At 44.3% G+C, this 24,635-nt stretch overlaps 1 pseudogene; it reads left to right on the plus strand.

Moving 5' to 3' along the window:
- The window catches only part of LOC126456404 (agrin-like), a 379,882-nt pseudogene that overhangs the window by 46,982 nt on the left and 308,265 nt on the right, over positions 1-24,635 (plus strand).

Consider the following 24,635-nt stretch of genomic DNA (forward strand, 5'->3'; position numbering starts at 1 on the left):
GTAGTTTCCATTTCACTACCGATCGGATCTTACTTTCGGCATACGCCGCGTAAAATCCCAGTACAAATACTTTCTGTGCTTCATTTGTGTCGTAGCTTTAACACGCATACATAGTTTCTCCATTTCCCCTTGAACCACAATAGCCATGGAAGTGTCCGTATGCGAACATTGTGGTGTTGTGTTGATTTGCCGTCGTGCTGGATGTTACATAATGGATCGTATGAATAAAAAAGAGATCATTCTGCGGAGAAGAATCTCAGCAAGACTACGTTCCCTGGAAAAGTTCTCAGTTTCGCACGAGAGAATTCTTACTCACTACCTCCCCTCCTTGAGAAAGTTTCTCGATTTTTGTCGTCTGCGGCGTCCGACACATAATACAAGTGTAATCTTACATTTCATTCAACTCGCACAAATAGGCAAACTATTCAGTGTACAAATATGGATGTTGCAACAGTGTGTTTCGGAAGAAAGACACTCCATTTCGATTTTAGTTTTATGAGTGGCAACAAATCATTAAGGTGACACACGGACAGTTTATGGAAATAAATTTCGAACTCTGGGAAGCTTTTATTGTTATTGAAGCTAGGTAACACAAGGACACGTAGCATTTTCACCCACTCCAAACAGGAACTCTGTCAGAGTTTTCTAACAAGAGATGGTTTTGGTTAAATATGATGCATAAAGCTCCGATCACGTGTCAAGTACTTTAACGGTAGCCCTCGTGATTTCGTTACAATCAGCACATCGCTATGTTTGTAATAATCCAGTTATAACCTTTTTTGATCCTTTCACTTACTTCTAGCACAAAAAATATGATTTATGCTGTGAGAAAATATGATGAAGAACATCTGAAAATGTCAGTTACACAGTTGTTTGATGTACACCTAGATCTTCTCCTTCAGTCTGAAAACTTGGGTCTGCCAAATAGCGCAGAAAATGTTTTCATTTTCGCTTCGTCTGAAAGGTCGCCCGCTCGTCCTTCATAATCTTCGGGAAAGAAGTAATCCAAATAATGTTTTTATTCTTAAACCTGTATAAACTTCTATAGTTTCTGTCTTCAGTATTTCTTTGGGCTAAGTATATCCGTTTTGCCTTCCGAGCAACATAAATTCTGCCATTTTTAGCAAAAATCTCAGTAAAACTTAATCTCAGCAAAAATACTGAGCTTGAAGTGTGCTACAGAACTCACTTCAAGAAACAGAGAATTTTATCTGCTTGTGGGAAACTTGTCTAGTTCTGCTCATACAAAACCGGAGAATGTTCTTCCCGTTGAGCAACTCCCCCCAGACTTTTACTCAAGGTGAGTGCATTCTTAGGTGAAATACGAGTATGTTCTCTGGCTCACTTTATTCATGCGATTCTGAGAATCTTCCCCGAAATTCCGAGAATAAAGTAGATTCTCAGGTTTATTCCAAACATGAAACGCAGAATCAGACGTTTTAGTATTTTGCAGCTCGGAGAAGGACGTGGCCGATGAGCTGCACGATCGCTATATACGTCCCAAGTTTAAAACAGGAAATGCCATACTGGCCCAAGTCCCTTGCGGATGTAGTCTGTATTTCGAGGCTTTCAAGTTGTAACTGACATGCAATGATTATAGGCCATTTAAAAGCAGCGGGACATTTAATATAAACCGAAAGCGCGGCATTTTTGCTGCGATTTCTTATAACAAAATGACAGGAAACAGGACATCGGTAATTAATGTCTTTTCGTATTTGGTGCTTTTCCTATTATAACTTGTTTGCTTGCTGTGGAGGATGTCATTTTCAAGTCTTCGGAGCACTGAAAAGAGCCGTTGTAGTTACAGTAATATGTCAGGTAAAGACATAGAGGTGGTTAAACACTGCAGGTCATCGTAAGATCTACTGGTCTCCTGGAAACTAGTTAGGACGCCGGCCATGATCCTTAGGAATGACCTGCACGCTCGCTAACACCAATGGATTTCTGTTTATGGGCATATCTAAAGCATCGTGTTAGTGTCACCGGACCCACAATCCCAAATGACTTCAAACAGCGCAGAGAGTAAACTTCTCGTTACGTGTATCAGAAGATTTATATTTCGTCCGCAAGTCGTTTAGAAGGCGCACTCAGTCGTGCATTCACGTTTCAACACCTCACCTACATCAGCATTCCAACATCACATCCTTCTGAGCACAGTCAATTACGTACAGCATGTTGCAGCCACGCCTAGAAGTTACAACACTTCTAGCTCCGTAACTGAAAGTGACAAAAATTTTATTTTAATTGATTTTTACTCAGATGGCTTAAATATTAGGTTGGCGGATAAGTTCGTAGAGTTTTCGTTTTTCATGTTGTTACTCTGGTTTCTATGGGTTAATTCATCAGTTGTCATTTATTATTAGTAGCTTATTGTAACTACCTGAGTTTACATAGCGTCATTTTGTCGCCTGGAGATAGTGAGTGTACCTGTGGACCCTAGAAATTGAAGTGTCAGGTGGAGAAATCGCTACATATCCGACATATTCTTCTGTCTAAGTATAATAGAAGGGTGATATAGCGGAGGCAGCAAGAAACATTTACGCCGAGTATGGGAATAATGCCACTGGACAGAACAAGGCAAGAAAATTTTTTCTCGTTTTAAGGAGGATCTTATTGACGTTAATGACTCTACACATTCAGGAAGACCTTCATGGTCTGATGAAGATCGTTTGAAAGCATTAATCCAGTATGATTCACGTCATTGTACTGGAGAACTAGCATATGTGATGAACTGTGATCTTTCCACCATCATGCGACCTTTGCATGCTGTGGGGAAGATACAAAAGCGGTTGTATGGGTATCGCATGCTCTGAGCCAAAATCACAAAAGTCAGCGGAAGCCGAATGTGCTTCTCTGGTTGCTCGTCTTCAACAACAACACCGACCGACCATTCCTATCCTTTGTTGTTGCCGGTGACAAGAAATGGTGCCTTTATGCTAACATTAGACGTGCGTGCATTAACAAAAGGTAATGTTATGCATATGGTGGAACAGCAATGGTTGGTTTACCACGAATTGCTTCCCCGAGGTACAACCGTCACTCCTGACATTTGCTGTCAACAACTGAGACGTCTTGCAGACGCAGTCCAAGAACAACAACCATGCAGACTGCGGGGAGTGATGCCTCTCCGCGCTAACTTCCGCCCGCATTCTGCTAGAGTGACAAAAAAACACAATAGAGGAGTTTGGTTGGTAAGTCATTTCGCACCCTCCTTATTCATCTGATTTTGCACCCTCATATTTTCATCTTTCCGCTCCCTCTCAAATAACCGTCATCCTTTCCGGATTAAAATGCGCTCCGAACATGGCTCGAGAGTTCTTCGTCTCAAAATCACAGATTTCTACAGTCCTGTAATCGAAAAGTTACTGCAGCGTTGGCAGACTGTTATAAACAGAATATACACACATTAAAACAAGTTTTACATCGCCTCGGTTCCGAGAGTTCCAAAACCGGTACAGAAAATTGAAATAGAGATCAAGATGAACATCATTTCCACCATTTTATTGCTCATGAAAACCACACATTGCGTGTTGTACCACCACACAGCGAGACCTTCAGAGTTGGTGATCCAGACTGCTGTACACAGCGGTACTTCAAATACCCGGTAGCACGTCCTCTTGCATTGGTGCATGCCTGTATTAGTCGTGCCATACTATCCACAAGTTCATCAAGGCACTGTTGGTCCAGACTGTCCCACTCCTCAACGGCAAAAATGGCTCTGAGCACTATGGGACTCAACATCTTAGATCATCAGTCCCCTAGAACTTAGAACTACTTAAACCTAAGTAACCTAAGGACATCACACACACCCATGCCTGAGGCAGGATTCGAACCTGCGACCGTAGCAGTCCCGCGGTTCCGGACTGAAGCGCCTAGAACCGCACGGCCACCGTGGCCGGCCCTCAACGGCAATTCGGCGTCGATCCCTCAGAGTGGTTGGTGGGTCACGTCGTCCATAAACAGCCCTTTTCAGTCTATCCCAGGCATGTTTGATAGCGTTCATATCTGGAGAACATGCTGGCCACTCTAGTCGGGCGATGTCATTATCCTGAAGGAAGTCATTCACAAGATGTGCGCTATGGAGGCCCGAATTGTCCTCCATGAAGACGAATTCCTCGCCAATGCGCTGCCGATGTGGTTGCACTATCGGTCGGAGGATGGCATTCACGTAACGTACAGCCGTTACGGTGCCTTCCGTGACCACCAGCGGCGTACGTCGGCCCCACAAAATGCTATCCCGAAACAGCAGGAAACCTCAACCTTGCTGAATTCGCTGGTCAGAGTGTCTAAGGCGTTCAGCCTGACCGGGTTGCCTCCAAACACGTCTTCGACGATTGTCTGGTTGAAGGCATATGCACACTCATCGGTGAAGACAACGTGATGCCAAACCTGAGCGGTCCATTCGGCATGTTGTTGGATTCATATGTACCGCGCTGCACGGTGCCGTGGTTGCAAAGATGCTGCATCATGCAGCCTATTGCGCACAGTTTGAGTCGTAACACGACGTCCTGTGGCTGCACGAAAAACATTATTCAACATGGTGTTGCTGTCAGCTTTCCTCCGAGTCATAATCCCTAGGTAGCAGTCATCCACTGCAGTAGTAGCCCTTGGGCGGCCTGAGCGAGGCATGTCATCGAGAGTTCCTGTCTCTCTGTATACCCTCCATGTCAGAACAACATCGCTTCGGTTCACTCCAAGACGCCTGGACACTTCTCTTGTTGAGAGCCCTTCCTGGCACAAAGTAAGAATGCGGGCGCGATCGAACCGCGGTACTGACCGCCTAGGCATGGTTGAACTACAGACAACACGAGCTGTGTACCTCCTACCTGGTAGAATGACTAGAACTGATCAGCTGTCGGACCCCCTCCGTCTGGTAGGCGCTGCTCATGCATGGTTGTTTACATCTTTGGGCAGGTTTAGTGACATCTCTGAACAGTCTAAGGGACTGTGTCTGTTATACAATATCCACAGTCAACGTCTATGCTCAGGACTTATGGGAACCGGGGCGATGAAAAACGCTTTTGCACCAACCCATACGCCAGGTACATGATAGAAAAGTCCGCCCCAGTAGCTGAGTGGTCAGCGTGACGGATTGCCGTCCTCTGGGCCCGGGTTCGATTCCCGGCTGGGTCGGAGATTTTCTCCGCTCAGGGACTGGGTGTTGTGTTGTGATCATCATCATTTCATCCCCATCCGGCGTGCAGGTCGCCCAATGTGGCGCCGACTGTGATAAGACCTGCGATATGGCGGCCGGACCTGCCCCGCGAGGGGCCTCCCGGCCAATGACGCCAAACGCTCATTTCCATTTCCATGATAGAAAAAATAATGTTAAAAAGTGTAATTGGTTTCTGTAATTCTCTCTAAAATAGCTAATGTGTGTTCATAATTCGGTAGCCTTTTCTACATTTAACTGTCTAGGAAAAATTTGTAAGTTTGTGGTAAGGTCTTATGTGACTAAACTGCTGAGGTCATCAGTCCCTAAGCTTATACACTACGTAATCTAACTTCAACTCACTTACACTAAGGACAACACGCACACCCATGCCCGAGGGTGGACTCGAACTTCCGACGGGGGAGCCGCGCGAACCGTGACAAGGTGCCTAAGATCGCTCAGCTACCCCGCGCGCCTTAACTGTCTCAGTAACTATTCTTTTCACTTAATATTTTATGGGTTGCAGAGAAAAATGTCGTATCTGAAACTCCTCGTATCTGTAGAGACTGATGCAGAGTCTGTAGCATAATTACACTCCTGTCGCATTCACCCAAATGTTTGGTGAAAGCTGTAAATATTAATAACGAATAAAATGTATATTGTTTTAAATGTATCGGTACTAAATTAGCCGTGTTGTCGTTTCTGGTGAAAGAGAGGGATAACCAAGAATAAACTGTGCCTTCGCGTAGCTGGAAGGCACTCTGTGGACCAGATATAAGCTGGTGGATACACCTGTGTTGTCAACGGCCCCACCGGCTTCCTCCGCCACAGCTGCCGCCGCCCCGTGACAGTTTATTTCGCACAGGCCGGGCCGCATATTGGCGCCCATTCTCATCGAGGAAATGGCCCTCTACCAGAGTGGCTGTCGCGTCGCGGAGCAACAGGTGGCAGCCGCCGCGGGGTGCCGAATCGCTGCTGGCTGCACCAAGCACAGCGCGAACCACCGGCTGTACGCACGGTGGGGTGCACAAAGGGTCACAGACGAGAATGTTCAGACTGCAGCTGGTGGACTGAAGAATGTGAACTGTGGTCGGATACACGTCCGCCAGCTTTGATATTTTCTGCATCTACATCTAGATTACGCTGAGGTGACAAAAGCCACCGTATTGCAATATGCATACACACAGATGGCGGTAGTATCACGTACATAAAGTACAAAAGGGTAGAGCATTGGTGAAGCTGTCGTTTGTACACAAGTGATCCATGTGATAAGGTTTCCGATGTGGTCATGCCCGCACGACAGAAATTTACAGACTTTGAACACGAAATGGTAGTTGGAGCTAGACGTATGTGACATTCCATTCAGGAAATCAATATTCCGAGATCCACGGTGTCAACAGTGTGTCGAGAATACCAATCTTCCCGGCATTACCTCTCACCATGAACGACGCAATGCCCGATGGCCCTCACTAAACGACCGAGAGCAGCGGCATTTGTGTAGATTTGTCAGTGCTAACAAACAAGCAACCCTGGGTGAAATAACCGCAGAATTCAACGTGGGACGTACGACGAACGTATCCTATAGGTCAGAGCGGCGAACTTTCGCGTTAATGAGGTATCGCAGCAGACGACCAATGTGAGTGCCTTTGCTAACAGCACGATGTCGCCTTCAGCACCTCTCCTGGGATCTTGACCACATCGGTTGGACCCTAGATTACTGGAAAAAAATTTGAAATTTGTGGGAAGATCTTATGGGACCAAACTACTTAGGTTATCGGTCCCTAACCCTACACACTATTTAAACCAACTTACGCTATAGACAACACACACACACTCATTGCCGAGGAAGGACTCGAACCTCCGACGGTGGCAGCCGCACAGACCGTGACGAGGCTCATAAGACCGCGCGGCTACCCCGCAAGGCTGACTGGAAAACCGTGGCCTGCTCAGACGAGCCCAGATTTCAGGTGGTAAGAGCTGAAAGTAGGATTCGAGGGCGGCGCAGACCCCACAAACCCATGGAACCAAGTTGTCACGAAGACACTGTGCAAGATGGTGGTCGTCCATAATGGTGTCAGCTGTGTTTACATGGAATATACTGGGTCCTCTGGTCAAACTGAACCGATCATTGACGGGAAATGGTTATGTTCGGCTAATTGGAGACCATTTGCACCAATTGATGGACCATGTTCTCGAACAACGATCCAATTTTTATGGATGCTAATGCACTGCGTCACCGGGCAACAAGTGTGCGCGACTGATTTCAAGAACATTCTGGACAATTCGAGTGAACGATTTGGCCATCTAGATCGCCCTACATGAATCTCATCGAACACTAATGCGACGTAATCGGAGAGGTCAATTCGTGCCCAAAATACTGAATTTTCACATTAACAAAACCGAAATACATTGTTCGCCCAAAATACAAAAACACGTCTTATCACATCAGAGACATGTTTACTACTACACCACTCTGCGGTAATAACCATATTCCAAAAGGTTTATAATTTTTCTTGACAAATGAATTTCTATTAATTTCGATTGTTATTTGATAAATGAATTCAGAAATAAACAAAGTAAACAGTATTACAATGGGTAAGTAATAATAGAAATTTTAATTGTGTCAAATAATTCGTAATTTCAAATGTTTCTAAAAAAATTATTCCAACTAGCATTCAGAGCTAGTACTTATCGATTGTAAGATCGAAAATACAGTAATTCTTTTTCGTAAATTTTAGCTTGAAATATAACATATTGTGTATAAAATTATATGAAAGTTTTCAGAAAAGCATCTGTGATAATAGTAACCTGACCAAAATTCGAAAAATAATACTAGTATCGACAGCTACTGTTCAGGAAAAGTACTGCTAAAGAAGGATGTCCCGTTACATCTTGCAAATCATTTTCCAAGGTTTTATAGTCGAGCACTTTATTGGACTATAAACGACAGCTGATTTCCGCCCCCCTCCTTTTTTTTTACAGTATTTTGTTTTTGCAAGTAAGGCCCCGGCGAATTTGGAATATGCACTAATGACTACTAAACTACGGGGTGTTCAAGAAGTCTCCCCACAGTGCAATATGATGGTTAGCCGCGCTTGCCGTACGCCGCAGTGAACATACCAAAATGAAAGTCAGTTAAATACAAGTTATTAATTTATTGAATATTCATTTTTGCTTACAAATTTTCACTTTAAATGCTGGAAGTGTCCCCCCCCCCCCTTGTTGTTGAATACACAATTCAATCCGTCTAATCATGTTTTCAAACACAACATGTAACATTTCTTCTGTAACAGGAGCAGTGAAAGTGGATATTGCAGTTTTCAATTCATTGATTGATTTAGGACGGTTTGTAAAGACATTTGCTTTCGATGCACCCCAGAAGAAAAAATCAGGTGGTGTTAGGTAAGGCGAACGTGGAGACCAAAGTCCTTGTGAAATTATGCGATAACCAAAACCATCAGCAAGGAGTGACAATGAAACGCGAGCTGTATGCGCGCTTGTACCATCTTCTTGTTAATAAACGTTAAGTATTTCACTTAACACAAGTTTTCCTATGAATGGGTACAGAATATCACTGCATTATCGCTGTGCGTTTGTTGTTTCGTTGAAAAATACGGGACCCACAATCCGACGACTAGAAATTGCAATCCAGACTCTTATTTTCACAGAATGAAGTGGTTCCTCATGAATACACAATGGATTTGCAGTACTCCACATACGAGAATTTTGCGAGTTCATGTGCCCGGATAAATGAAACCACGCCTCATCAGTGAAAAACGTTTCAATAAGAATATCCCTTCCATTTTGTTGAACGAAATTTTTGAACCATCGACTATAATGCAGTCTCTTGCCATGATCAGTATTTTTTCAGTGCTTGCACGACTGTTACTTTGTATGGGAAAAGTTCTAATTTTTTTCCTTACAGCTGTGTGTGGCGACACTAACATCGATTTCCTGGGAGAGTTTTCTTATTGACTTGTTCGCACTCATGGACAATTTATCGGAAATATAGAGTAGTTTATCCTCAGACAAAACGCTAGGACGACCACTTCTCGGTGCATCTGTCACTGAACCCGTACTTCGAAATTTGTTAATCAAACCTCGCACAGTGTCGCGATGTGGGAGTGTTGTGCCCAGGAAAACTGAATTAAATGTTTGACGAGCTGAAACTGTGTATTTACCGCCAGCTTTGAACGCTTGTTCGACTAAAAACACACGTTCTTCAATTGTCAGCATTTTAACAGTGACATAAACGAAAGAAACGAACTAAACTTAAACGTTCACGTCAACACGTAACGACACACACCAACGATACTACTGACGCTGGCTGAGATAAACAAAACAGTGGAATGTTGGAAGAGTCCACTTGAAGGGAAGTAACCCAGGCAGGCGAACAATCATACGGCACGCGCAGCTGACAATCATACGGCACTGCGGAGAGACTTTTTGAACACCCCGTATATTTGAAACCTTTATTCTCCCGTTAATATTGCTTCACATCTACAAGATCTGCACACCTAGGCGGGGATATTTTGTGCATTGGTTTGTCGAGTTCTTGAACTATTGTCTCTATACCTATTCGATAACGAATCTTTCTCCAAATTCTGAAATATACATTATTTCGCTTGTATGAGCAATATTTCCTGTGCAGGCTGACAATGTTAGTATTTTTAATCATTCTGTTAATTCACTGTGATCATCGCAATATATATACTCTACGACAAATAAACGACACACCACGAAGTAATTATCTAAATGGGACCGAAATCGGTAGATGAGACGTAACTCTACAGACGGCCGGCCGCGGTTGTCTCGCGGTTCTAGGCGCGCAGTCCGGAACCGCGCGACTGCTACGGTCGCAGGTTCGAATCCTGCCTCGGGCATGGATGTGTGTGATGTCCTTAGGTTAGTTAGGTTTAAGTAGTTCTAAGTTCTAGGGGACTGATGACCACAGCTGTTAAGTCCCATAGTGCTCAGAGCCATTTGAACCATTTTGAACTCTACAGACAAATAAATTGTTACAGTTTCAAAAAATTGGCTCTTAGCACTATGGGACTTAACATCTGAGGTCATCAGTCCCCTAGACTTAGAGCTACTTAAACCTAACTAACCTAAGGACATCACACAGAACTATGCCCGAGGCAGGATTCGAACTTGTGACCCTAGCAGCCTCGTGGTTCCGGACTGGAGCGCCTAGAACCGCACGACCACAGCGGCCGGCTGTTACAGTTTCAGAAAAACTGAATTATTTATTCAGGAGAAAGAAGAAAAAATGAGCAACTCAGTAACGTGCTGGTCCACATCTAGACCTTATGCAAGTAGTTACTCGGTTTATCATTAGTTAATAGTTTTTAACGTCCTGCTGAGGGATATCTTGCCAAATTCTGTGCAACTACGAACTATATAGTCAAAATCCCGAGATGGTTGGAGAGCCCTACCCATAATGTTCCAAACATCTCAATTGGGGAGAGATACGGCGAACTTGTTGGCCAAGGTGGAGTTTGGCAAGCACGTGGAGGACAACCAAAGTTGTCCTACTATGAAAAGAAATGACAACAGAGACCATATGGTGGGCGACAGTCAGCTTGGTATATGATCGGTGTCCGGGGTGTCAGACTCGTATTCACTGGTCATCGTGGCTCAGTTCGAAGGGGACGTATCACTGAAGATAATACTACTCCACTCAGTGAAATTATAGGCCAAATCCTATTTTTTCCAGCACGGGAGCCGGCTCTCTTCCCAATTGAGAGCGTTTGGAGCATTATGGGCGGGTTCCTGCAACCAGCTCGGTATTTTGACTGTCTTACGTGCCAATTGGAGAGAAACTGGCACGATATACGAAAGAGGACATCCAACAATCAATTCCAAGCCGAATAAATGGTTGCATAAGGACCAGAGGTGAATCAACGCATAATAGCTGCTTGCATAAGGGCAGAAATGAACCAACGCATTACTGACTTGCTCAATTTGTGAAGCTCTTTGTCATGAATAACTCATCCGATTCGTCCGAAAAAGTAATCATTTGTTTGTCTGTAGATACACGTCACATCTTCCTGAACGACCGTTCCAGTGGTTTCCAAATGTTTCCTTAAGAGGGATTGCCATTACATGTGTGGAATGAAAGGGACATCCGTGATGTTAGTACCATTCTTCTTTATGTCCAGTGGGATGTTTTCCAATTACCGTTTATCGTAGGAACGAGAGATATTTGAATGTATATAGATTCCCACCAGTAAAACAGGGATTAATGACGAGGATCTTGAAAACTTGCACCAAACTTCCAAAGCATATTTGCTTATCCACCTCTTTGAGTCAATGTGGATTTTCAAGTGACGATTAGTGTCCATTGCGAAGATTCACTTGCTCGTGATTTCTAAGCGATGCTTTTCTCTTAAACAAAATTTTATCTAAATGGGACCGAAATCGGTAGATGTGATGTAACTGTACAGACAAATAAATCGTTACTGTTTCAGAAAAAGTGGATTATTTGTTCAGGAGAAAGAACACAAACTGAGCAAGTCAGTAACGTGCTGGTCCTCATCTAGCCCTTATGCAAGCAGTTATTCGGTTTGTCATTAGTTGATAGAGTTTTGGACGTCCTTCTGAGGGATATCTTGCCAAATTCTGTGCAAATGGAATTTGGAAGTCATTGCCACGAAGCTGCAGATACAGCGAAATGTGAAGATGATGAAATGCGATGGAATGTAGTGTTCGCAGAACAATCGCTTGGCTGATCTTCTTGATTTCCGAGATGCTTCTTAGTGACATTTGCAGCAAACGTTCCGAAGTTAATGTGCAGTGTAGCACGTCTCGAAATTTGGCTCGCGCACCGCAGAACGGTATCAGTGCATACCCAACCAGTAAGTAGGTCTCGGTACATCGCCATGGAAGTTCCGGAACGAAACGAAAGAAGCTTTTCAGTGTTTCGAAACGAATGTCGCGTGACACTGTGAGGCGGAGTTCGGTAGCTGTAAGGTGCTATTAGGAGGTTCTGCAGGTGCTAAGGAGTGCGCGCGTGTGTGTGTGTGTTGCAGACCCGTGCGCGAGCGTGCGCTGCCTGGAGACGGAGTGGTGCCAGCTGGACGAGGAGCGGCGGCCCGTGTGCCGCTGCGGCGAGGCCTGCTCGCCGGACGTGTCGCCCGTCTGCGCCTCCGACGGCCGCACCTACGGCAACGAGTGCGAGCTGCGCCGAGAGGCGTGCCGCACGCGCCAGCCGCTGCGCGTCATCTACCGCGGCATGTGCAGCTCCGGTCAGTCGCCTCAGCCCAAACGTACCCGTGTGCGAGAGTATTCGTGATACACCTTCCTTTCCCGTCTGGCATTTACAGATTTCCATTTTAGTGTCTAAATTGAGATAACTGTACGTACAAAACACATATTAACAGTCTCTCGATTACTGCTGCCGATGCTCAACGGCTTTCTTTCAGTACTGATGTGGATGACAGCACACTTTTCCTTATTCAGAGATTATTGACACTTTTCTTATCACATAGATGACTAGACCGGATCTTCTGATGGCTTTACTAGACGAGAGAAAACAGTATCATCTCCTGAATATACAGGGTCGTCCATTGATCGTGACCGGGCCAAATATCTCACGAAATAAGCGTCAAACGAAAAAACTACAAAGACGAAACTTGTCTAGCTTGAAGGGGGAAACCAGATGGTGCTATTGTTGGCCCGCTAGATGGCGCTGCCATAGGTCAAACGGATATCAACTACGTTTTTTAAAATAGGAATCCCCATTTTTTTATTATATATTCGTGTAGTACGTAAAGAAATATGAATTTTTTAGTTGGACCACTTTTTTCGCTTTGTAATAGATTGCGCTGTAATAGTCACAAACATATGGCTCACAATTTTAGACGAACAGTTGGTAACAGGTAGGTTTTTTAAATTAAAATACAGAACGTACCTACGTTTCAACATTTTATTTCGGTTGTTCCAATGCAATACATGTACCTTTGTGAACTTATCATTTCTGAGAACGCATGCTGTTACAGCGTGATTACCTGTAAATTCTACATTAACGCAATAAATGCTCAAAATGATGTCCGTCAACCTCAATGCATTTGGCAATACGTGTAACGACATTCCTCTCAACAGCGAGTAGTTTGCCTTTCGTAATGTTCGCACATACATTGACAATGCGCTGACGCATGTTGTCAGGCGTTGTCGGTGGATCACGATATCAAATATCCTTCAACTTTCCCCACAGAAAGAAATCCGGGGACGTCAGATCCGGTACGTGCGGGCCATGGTATGGTGCTTCGACGACCAATCCACCTGTCATGAAATAAGTTATTCAATACCGCTTCAACCGCACGCAAGCTATGTGCCGGACATCCATCATGTTGGAAGTACATTGCCATTCTGTCATGCAGTAAAACATTTTGTAGTAACATCGGTAGAACATTACGTGGGAAATCAGCATACATTGCACCACTTAGATTGCCATCGATAAAATGGGAGCCAATTATCCTTCCTCCCATAACGCCACACCATACATTAACCCGCCAAGGTCGCTGATGTTCCACTTGTCGCAGCCATCGTGGATTTTCCGTTGCCCAATAGCACCTATTATGCCGGTTTACGTTACCGCTGTTGGTGAATGACACTTCGTCGCTAAATAGAACGCGTGCAAAAAATCTGTTATCGTCCCGTAGTTTCTCCTGTGCCCAGTGGCAGAACTGTACACTAAGTTCAAAGTCGTCGCCATGCAATTCCTAGTGCATAGAAATATGGTACGGGTGCAATCGATGTTGCCGGCTAGTGTGGCCGAGCGGTCGCTACGGTCGCAGGTTCAAATCCTGCCTCGGGCATGGATGTGTGTGATGTCCTTAGGTTAGATAGGTTTAAGTAGTTCTAAGTTCTAGGGGACTGACGACCTCAAATGTTAAGTCCCATAGTGCTCAGAGCCATTTGGACCATTTTTTGCAATCGATGTTGATGTAGCATTCTCAACACCGACGTTTTTGAGATTACCGATTCTCGCGCAATTTGTCTGCTACTGACGTGCGGTTTAGCCGCGACAGCGCCTAAAAGACCTACTTGGGCATCATCATTTGTTGCAGGTCCTGATTGACGTTTCACAAGTCGCTGAACACTTTTCTATCCGGCGAACGGTCCGGACTCTTGGATGATGTCGTCCTGGATACCGAGTAGCATACATAGCACACGCCCGTTGGGCATTTTGATCGCAATAGCCATACATCAACACGATACAGACCTTTTCCGAAATTGGTAAACGGTCCATTTTAACACGGCTGATGTATCACGAAGCAAATACCGTCCGCACTGGTGGAATGTTACGTGATACCACGTACTTATACGTTTGTGATTATTACAACGCCATCTATCACAAAGCGAAAATGTGGTCCAACTAAAAAATTCATATTTCTTTACGTACTACACGAATATGTAATAAAAACGGGGGTTCCTATTTAAAAGAACGCAGTTGATATCCGTTTGACCTATGGCAGCGCCATCTAGCGGGCCAACCATAGCGCCATCTGGTTTCCCCCTTCAAGTTAGACGAGTTTCGTTCTTTGTAGTTCTTTCGTTTGATGCTTATTTCGTGAGATATTTGGCCCGGTCTCTATCAATGGACCATCCTGTATACACTGACGGAAAAAATCGGAACGCCAAAAAATAATTAATGTAGAGTCGTGAAATTTCGGAAATTTCGGAAATACTTTTGTCAGTGTGACGTATTTAAGTGATTAACATTGCAGAATCACAGGCTAATGTAAGCGCAAGATAATCCATTGCAAATTTGGATTGCTGGTACATTAATAACCGATGTAGCTGCCAGAACGTGGAATGCAAGCATGCACAAGTGCATGCATTGTGCTGTGCAGGTGCCGAATGTCAGTTTGTGGGACGGAGTTCCATGTCTGTTGAACTTGCTCGATCAACACGGGAGCAGTTAATATTGTTCGTGGATGACGCTGGAGTTGTAATCCAATAATGTCCCATATGTGCTCTATTGGAGACAGGTCTGGTGATGGAGCAGGCCAAATCAACATGTCGACACTCTGTAGAGTACGTTAGGTCACAAAAGCAGTATTTACGGGAGAATTATCCTGTTGGAAAATACCCTCTAGAATGCTTCTCATGAATAGCAATATAACAGTTCGAATCACCAGAGTGACGAGGCAAATTTGCAGTGAGGGTACGTCGGATAACGGCGAGAGTGATCCTCCTGCCACACGAAATTGCACCCCAGACCGTAGCTCCAGGTGTAGGACGAATGTGTCTAGCACACAAACAGGTTAGTTCCAGGCCCTCAAATCGCCTCCTTGTAACACACGGCCATCACTGGCACCGAGGCAGAACCAGCTTTCAGCAGAAACCACAACAGACCTCCGCCCTGCCCTGCAAAGAGATCTCGTTTGACACCACTGAAGTCTCAAATGGCGGTGGTTTGGGATCAGTGGATGCACGCTGCAGGGCGTCTGGATCGGAGTTGTCTCTGAAGTAACCGATTTGTACCAGTTCGTTGTGTCACTGGGGTGCTGAAATTGCTGCAGGTGCAGTACGATATGCCATGCCATACCCCGAACACCGTGATCTTGCTTCTTGGTAGTGCCACGTCGCCGTCTGGAGCCCGGTCTTCTTGCACCGAACATTCTCGTGAACACCGATGCCAGCAATCATGAGCGGTGGCTACGGTCCTGCCAAATCTTTCTGCAATATCGCAGAAGGAACATAATCCAGCTTCTATTATACGACCTCGTTGAAACTCGGTAAGGTGATGATAGTGACCTGTCTTTGCCTTTAAAGGCAGTCTTGACTGACATCAATTCATCACGTCGAATCTCAAACGTAACTAACGCTCATGACTGTTACATCGTGTATTTTTGTATCCTTATAGTGGCGCTACTAGTGCCACTCTTACGCGATTGACGCGAAATTCGAATACACATCACATTTCAGATGTAGAAAGACTCCTGCCAACTTTAGTTTATGTCGCACAACTAATTTTCCGTCATTGTAACCGTACATATAAAACTCAAATTAATAGTCTACCGCCTACTGATGTCGGTGGTCAACTTGTTTCTTTTTGTACTAATGTGGAAACTGTCACATTTTTCCTCATTCAGAGACCATTGTAACTTATCCGCAAGGTGTAGATATCGTGCCGTTTTGCAATTGCTTTAGATCTTCTGATGACTTTTCTGGACGGTAAATGGCAGTATCATCTGCTAACGACCTAAGATTATATGCCAAATCGTTTATGTACGAGTAGATTAGGAACAACAGAGGGCGTATAACACTTCCTTAGGGAACGCCGGATATCACTTCTGTTTTACTCGATGATTTTCCGTCGATTACTACGTTCTGTGATCTTACTGATACAAAATCACGACGTGTTACTCCGTAGGAACGAAATTTCATTGTAAGTCACTTGTGAGAAAATGTCAAAAGCCTTCCGGAAATACAGAAATATGGAATAAATTTGAGGACCCCTGTTAATAGCAGTCATTACTTCATGAGACTAAAGATATTTCGTCAATCCGTGCTGTATGTTAGCAGACCGTTTTGTTGAAGATAATTCACAATGCTAGAACAGAGAATATGTTCCAAACACTTGCTGTTAATCGACGTCAGTGATATGGGTCTTTAATTCATCGGATTACTCCTAGCTGTCTTCTTGAGTATTGGTACGACCTGTGCAATATTCCATGCTTTTGGTACGGAAAACGATCTCTTGTATATGATTGCGAATTATGAGGCTGTTGTATCAGCATTCTCTGAAAGGAAGCCTTTATTACGAGGGCTATCCACAAAGTACATTACGTTTTGGAATTAAAAATAAATAAAGTATTGGAAAATGTTTTTATTATATACAGATGAAAGCCACACTTCAATACTACTTTTCTACATAGTTGCCATTTAAATTAAGGCACTTATCGTAGCGATGGACGAGCTTGGAAATTCCTTCGTCGTAAAATTCGGCCGCCTGCGCCTTCAACCACGTGGTTACCTCTTCTTGAAGCTGTGCGTCGTCATCAAAACGCTGCATAGCCAACCACTTCGTCATTGCTGGGAATAAGTGGAAGTCACTCGGTGCCAGGTCGGGACTGTACAGTGGATGAGGAAACAACTCCCACTTGAAAGATTCGAGAACTTCACGAGTGGCATTTGCCGTGTGGGCCCGGGCGTTGTCGTGAATCAGCAAGATCTTTGAGCCCAACTATCCCCTGCGCTTGTTTTGTATTGCTCTTCTGAGGTTGTGCAGAGTTTGGCAATACCTTTGAGAGTTTATTGTAGTGCCTCTTTCCAGGAAATCCACAAAAATCACACCTTTTCTGTCCCAAAGGAGGTAACCACGTGGTTGAAGGCTCAGGCGGCCGAATTTTACGATGAAGGAATTTCCAAGCTCGTCCATCGCTACGATAAGTGCCTTAATTTAAATGGCAACTATGTATAAAAGTATTATTTAAGTGTGGCTTTCATCTGTACATAATAAAAAAAATTTCCAATACTTTATTTATTTTTAATTCCAAAACGTAATGTACTTTGTGGATAGCCCTCGTAGATGATTTAAGCTCCTTGGCTACACCGAAGTTCCTCACGTTGGCAGCTATTTTTGATTCGAATTCTGGAATATTTACTTCATCTTCTTTGGCAAAGGAATTTTTGAAATTTCATGCGCTGCATTAGGCCGTCTGGTACAGCAACCGTATATAGAATACATGCATTAAAACAACGTTGGTTGGAACTTATTAACGACGCGTTTCGCCTTCGCGGACATCTTCAGATTATCTTAGAATTTTCCTGTTACAACGTATTAAAAACAATAAATCGGGTGTGTGCTACAGTGAAGCATCGGAGTCGATGCATTCTTTAGTCTAGCAAATAGTCGTTTTATTGTTTTTGATATTTTGTGACAGGAAAATTGTAAGATAATCTGAAGACGTACTAAGAAGGTGAAACGCGTTGTTAATAAAAGAATAATTTGCAACCAAGACTTCTTCATTCAAATATCAAATTTCGGAAAATTATGTTTAATAACAGAGATTAAGTAAGGCTGTCATAGGTAACATAGCCACTGGTATCGTTCAGTACTGATGGTGTCTTGCCGCTGGTGTAGCCTACTTAACATACGACTATCTCTTTGGATTTCCTGAAAGATTATACACCTTTCATCTTTTTTTAATACTAGTGTTGAATTTTATTTGCGAGTTTGCCCAAAAAGTAATGCACCGTATCTTTTTCTTCAACAATTCTACATTGAAGAGAATGAGAATTACACACACGAAGTAATGGTGTTTTATCTACACATCCTATTTTTCCACGTAATCTCCATCCCGTTCTATGGCCTTCCGCCAGCGCGAAACAAGGGCGTGTATGCCCTGTCGGTACCAGTCCTTGTCCTGGTAGTGGAGCCAGTGCTTCACTGTGTGAACTTTCTTTGCTGATTAACAGATGCAGCGCCAACTGCCGAGTGGTGATGCGTCTGTCCTCGCGAATGACAACACCAGCTCGCTGCAACATGTCTGGTGTGACAGCCATGGATGGTCTCCCCGACCGCTGCAAATCGTGGAGCTCCGCCGAACCCGCTTAAGATGACCTCACCCTCCTTGTCCAGCGACTAACTGTACTTCTGTCGACAGCAGATGCTCCACAGAGTTTACACAAGTCTTCGTACATATTCCTCACAGTTTCTTCCTCTGCAGTGAGAAATTCAATGGCGGCACGTTGCTTGTAACGTACAGCACCTACAGACGCCATTTTGAAACTGACCTGCAGCTTGTCGGAAGTGACGTAACTTGGCGCGGTTACTCACAAGGGAACCTCCCCATCGCACCCCCTCAGATTTAGTTATAAGTTGGCACACTGGATAGGTCTTGAAAAACTGAACACAGATCAATCGAGAAAACAGGAAGAAGTTGTGTGGAACTATGAAAAAATTAAGCAAAATATACAACTGAGTAGTCCATGTGCAAGATAGGCAACATCAAGGAGAATGTGAGCTCAGCAGCGCCGTGGTCCCGTGGTGAGCGTGAGCAGGTGCGGAACAAGAGGTCCTTGGTTCAAGTCTTCCGTCGTGAGAAAAGTTTAATTTTTTTTTATTTCCAAACAATTATTATCTGTCCGTCCGTCCGATGCGAGGTAACTGCGCCGTAGTATGGGGACGCTACACCTAAACAAACATTGAAACACATGACGTCAGTCGACTACAGCGCACGGAAGAGAGAGTATTCGTGCTAACGAGGTTCCCTGGTTGGCAGTTGACTGTTCGCTACTTTGGACGAGAGTGCACTAAATACGTGAGATGTATTCCGTGGGTAATATGAATCCAGCAAATATAGCTCGTGACTTCAATAACAAGGCACGTACTTTCGTCAACTAATCGCACGGTTTTGCGGTGCGGTCGCAAAACACTGACACTAAACTTATTACAGTGAACAGAGACGTCAATGAACGAACGGACAGATCATAACTTTGCGAAAATAAAGGAAGTAAACTTTTCACTCGAGGGAAGACTTGAACCAGCGACCTCTCGTTCCGCTGCTGCTCACGCTAACCACGGGACCACGGCGCTGCTGAGCTCACATTATCCTCGATGTTGCTTATCTTCCACATGCACTACTCAGTTTGTATATTTTGCTTTTTTTTTTTTTTTCATAGTTCCACACAACTTCTTCCTGTTTTCTCGATTGATCTGTGTTCAGTTTTTCAAGGCCTATCCAGTGTGCCAACTTATAACTAAATCTGAGGGGGGTGCGATGGGGAGGTTCCCTTGTCAGGAGACTTCAAATAATACGTGCGTAACGTTTCGCATTCGTAACATTGTTTTTTGGGTGAGAAAAAAAATATGCGATGCATTACCTTCTGGGCAACCCCGTACAACCAAAAGTTTGCTTATGTGTTGTCCTTATGAAAGAGGGAGGAAGAGTGTTGGCTGTAGCCTGATCTCGTCCAGGGCTCATATTCCTAGAAAGGTTGCGAACTACTGGAGCTGCGACTTGCTACCGGCTGTAGGCACTCCTGATTGTTGACGTGTCGGCCGCAGGGAGCAACCCGTGCGCGGCGCTGCAGTGCTCGGGCCCCGGGCAGCGGTGCGCCATCAGCAAGCTGGGGCTGGCGCGCTGCGAGTGCCCGCCGCCCTGCGAGCCCGTGCTGCGGCCGGTGTGCGGCAGCGACGCGCTCACCTACCCCAGCGCCTGCGAGCTGGCGCGCGCCGCCTGCCTCGCCCGACAGCACGTCGCCGTCGCCCACCACGGGCCCTGCGGTCAGTACCGCTCGCTCCAGCACCCACCACTAGCACTAGCAGTACGGGTGGGGCAAATAGAAGTGGCCCGGAGAAAAGAGTTCCAGGCTACAAACACAGCAGAAGAGAGGAAATACACCCAATAATCCCACTATAGAAGATGCTGAAAGTGACACCATTCATCTCTTGGCACTTCTGGGCCCTGGTCAGCAAGTTGCTGAAGGCGGATCGAAGATAGACTGCAGTCTCATCCGAAGTGTTCTGCTGCAGCTCTTGAAGACTACGAGGGCTGTTGCGATACAACTTAGACGTAGGACTTCCCACACGATGTAATTACTAGGGCCTGGATTTTAATTACCTAAAAAACAGTGAAATATAAAAGCATTTATGACCTAAAACTTACATAAATATGACCTAAAAAAATAAAATATGACTTAATAGAAGCTTATTTAAAGCATTCTTATTTGTTTATTTAATTTTTTATTCACCATAAAATAATACAAAATTCACTTCTCAAAATACTGTAGATATAGTTCCTTCTTTCTGTAGGTTTTGTGGCTGATTTTCACCTGTTTTTTGAATGTCTGAATGTTTTATTTTCTAAACACGAAGTACAGTGGAAAGATCGTCTATCCAAACAGTAAAACAATGTTTTTTACTTCTACATAGTATTTAAATCGTTTCACATTATTTACTACCGTATGTCAATCTTCAGTATCTGCAAAGTTGCACTGGATCACAAGGTGCATTTTCAGGTTTTCCATTGTCAAAGATCTTCGGTTGTCGCTGAGGATAGTTTTGTACCTGGAAAACCTCCTCTCCACAATACGTCACTGGGGCGTATTTGAATGCAGCCAGGTCACTGGAGTTCAGCTTTGTTTCAGTATCTTCAAATGTTGCGACATTCCCTCAAAGACTGTCATTAATTTTGCACAGTCTAGAATATCCAGGATTCCGTTGGAGAACACTTTGCAATTTGGTTTTCACTTTGTCAGCCACATGACCACGAGGTCGTCCCAACTCCCTCTGCACATGTTGCACAATACTCAGGGCCTCTCATAGCTGAGTGACAGCACCTTCCAGTCGTTTGATGGCTTTTTATATCACTGAAAAATTGGCGTTGATGTATGCCAAATTTCGACACAATGTATCTGTAAAAACTTCTTTCACAATTTTGATGGCACTTGATTCATTGCTATCAAGCTCACAGAAGATTGTCTTTATTTAGGTGTACTTCGTGCAGTAATACTCAGCAGCGTTAAGCTAAGAACACCATCGTGTAAGAACAGGTTTAGGTGGGAGGGGCGTTCAAGGTGCTTGTTCCTTGAATTTCTGCACCCGTAGCGGAGCCTTCACATAGATTTTCTTGCCACAGGAAATTAATTTGTCCACGTCAGAGTAATATGATCGCACCTCTTCGGCAAGTCTGTGCAACGCATGTGCAAGGCAAGTGGCGTGAACCATACTGCGGTAGCGAATCTGAAGCCCTTTGGTTGCTGCAGTCATATATGAAGCACCATCTGTTACAAGTAGCAAAACGTTGTCTCTTTTCACACCATCCGGCCACAGTAGCTTCAGAGAGTTGTCAAACAAAATAGCAATCGTCGAACTGTTTACTCTATCGAGAGCTTCACACGTTAGTAGGAACATATTTCCAGGGCCATCAACTTTTAGGACACCAACAACAATATTTGCAATATACCGCCCGTTAATATCCGTAGTTTCTTCTATCGACAGCCAGATCTTTTGCTCAGGAATAGTAATTCGTATTTTGTTGACTACATCATTGTAGCATACGGATAAATAGCTCTTTCTCAGTGTAGATTCATATGGAACTGGATGTTGGTTGGTTGGTTGTTTCGGGGAAGGAGGCCAGACAGCGAGGTCATCGGTCTCATCGGATTAGGGAAGGACGGGGAAGGAAGTCGGCCGTGCCCTTTGAAAGGAACCATCCCGGCATTTGCCTGGAGCGATTTAGGGAAATCTCGGAAAACCTAAATCAGGATGGCCGGACGCGGGATTGAACCGTCGTCCTCCCGAAAGCGAGTCCAGTGTCTAACCACTGCGCCACCTCGCTCGGTGAACTAGATGTGTTGTGTACTTCTCCAAGAACGGTCTGAAGCGTGGATTCTTCAGCTTTTCCAATGAGATGTTGCAGGACACCATCATCTCACAAAAATCCTTGCAGAATGATTGCACGGTTGACGATTGAAATGTCTGCACAAATAACAGAGTTTGCCTGCTGTTATTTTCAGCACTTCGTTTCACACAGCTGCTGTGTTTAGCGGTATTACAGTGTTGTTGCACATTAAAGCGCTTTTCTGCATTAACTTTAACTGCACTCTGTTTACAAAATAATATTTTCCCATCAGTACTAAAGAACTTCTCTCCAAATTCTCGAACATATCCTCGCAACTTCACGCTGTCGGAGCACTTTGCTTTAGGCATGTTGAACAAGGCAAAGGCTGTATTCAAACTGGTTACTGGGAACACCTGTGCGACTGCGATGATTATTACGGCAGAAACCGCCTTTGTGGGCTCTGAGAGCGTATTGTCGACTCTGCGCAACAATGTTTTATGTTCGTGAAACGACTGTTGTGGTACACCGATTTTCTGCTCAGTCCTGAGAAATAAAGCTGTGTACTAATTTATCTGTTTATCTTTCATAATAGCACGCTAAATATTGTCTCGTGAGCAACATATTCATTTTCTTATTCGTGTGTCCCGTAAGATACGAGAAAAACGGTATATGCATTTCTGGCAAAAGTTGACGGAAATATGACCTATTATATTAAAAGTTAGCCGCAATATGATCTATTACTAAAATTTGTTGAAATATGACTTTATATGCACAATCAAAATACATTTTTCGACACTAACATGCCTAGATTTGTGTGTAAATTGTTCTAAAATTCACCCTAGAGTTCAGAAATAAATATCACTTGTCATTAAAATCCGGGCCCTAATAATCACACTGACAGATCATGCGACCTGCGTGGCCAGCTAGGGCCGTGACCAGACTGTAGGTTCATCCACATGATCGACGAGATATACTGGTCTCTTGCGGCAGGCGTCGGGTTGATTGGTAGCTCTCTGAAGTATCTTCTGGTGAACTGCAGCCACATTTTCCGCATGTTTTTGACTTGGTCAAAACAGACTCTGACTGACACCAGTTTCGGGTTAAGCATTGCATGGCATTCTTTGATGGCACTTTGACGCCATTAAACCTCAGCAAACAACTGACCACACCGTTTCCGCGACTTTATTATCACGTATCTTTCCGCAACGAACACCCGTTGCTTCGCTAAGAGTACCATCGCCCCTTTGCACTGCTGGACTCACACTGACATAGCCCGAACTACGCTCTGAACCGGTGTGAACGTACACATAGTGTGCGCGTCACGGAGTGTATGCACACACTCACGTCTAATTGTATCCACTCGTGTGGGCCATTTTTATTTGCCCCGCCCTGTACTAGCACTACTTTTATTGATCCGTGCATGTCTTTCACGTGGAAATTGGACATGTCACGTTAATCAGCTTGATTGTCTTTCTTATAACTTTGTTCGTTATGAAGATATAAACAGCACTACGTCTTTTTTAAACAGCACCCTGCATTTTTTATTCTGTAATCATCTTCCTCATCTCAAGAACTATTCTAATACGTATCACAGTACCAGTTACAAACACGTGAAGTTGTTAAAAACGTAACACGACTCTCCTGTTCTAGCGTACGGTTCAGGTACCCAGGGTAAAATACAATGAGGTAACAAAAGTCATGGGATACCTCCTAATGTCGTGTCAGACGTCCTTTTGCCCAATGTAGTGCAGCAGCTCAAAGCAACATGGACTCAAAACGTCATTGGAAGTCCTCGGCAAAATTAATGAGTCATGCTGTCTTTATAGCGCTCCACAACTGTGAAAGTGTTGTCTGTGCAGGATTTTTTGCACTAACTTACCTTTCGATTAGGTACCACAAATGTTAGATGGGGTTCATGTCGGCAATCTGGTTGGCCAAATCATTCGCTCTAATTGTCCAGAATGTTCTTCAAACAAGTCGCGAACCATTGTGGCCCGGTGACATGGCGCATTCTCATCCTTAAAAATTCCATCGTTCTTTGGGAACAAGACGCGCATGAATGGCTGCAAATGCCCTCTGACCAGCCGAACATCCAGAAGACCCAAGCCACTCCACGTAAACACAGACCACACCATTATGGAGCCACCACCAGCTGGCACACGATCTTGTTCACAACCAAG

This window comes from Schistocerca serialis, chromosome 2 (assembly GCF_023864345.2).
Source record: "Schistocerca serialis cubense isolate TAMUIC-IGC-003099 chromosome 2, iqSchSeri2.2, whole genome shotgun sequence".
In the NCBI taxonomy this organism is placed as follows: Eukaryota; Metazoa; Arthropoda; class Insecta; order Orthoptera; family Acrididae; genus Schistocerca; species Schistocerca serialis.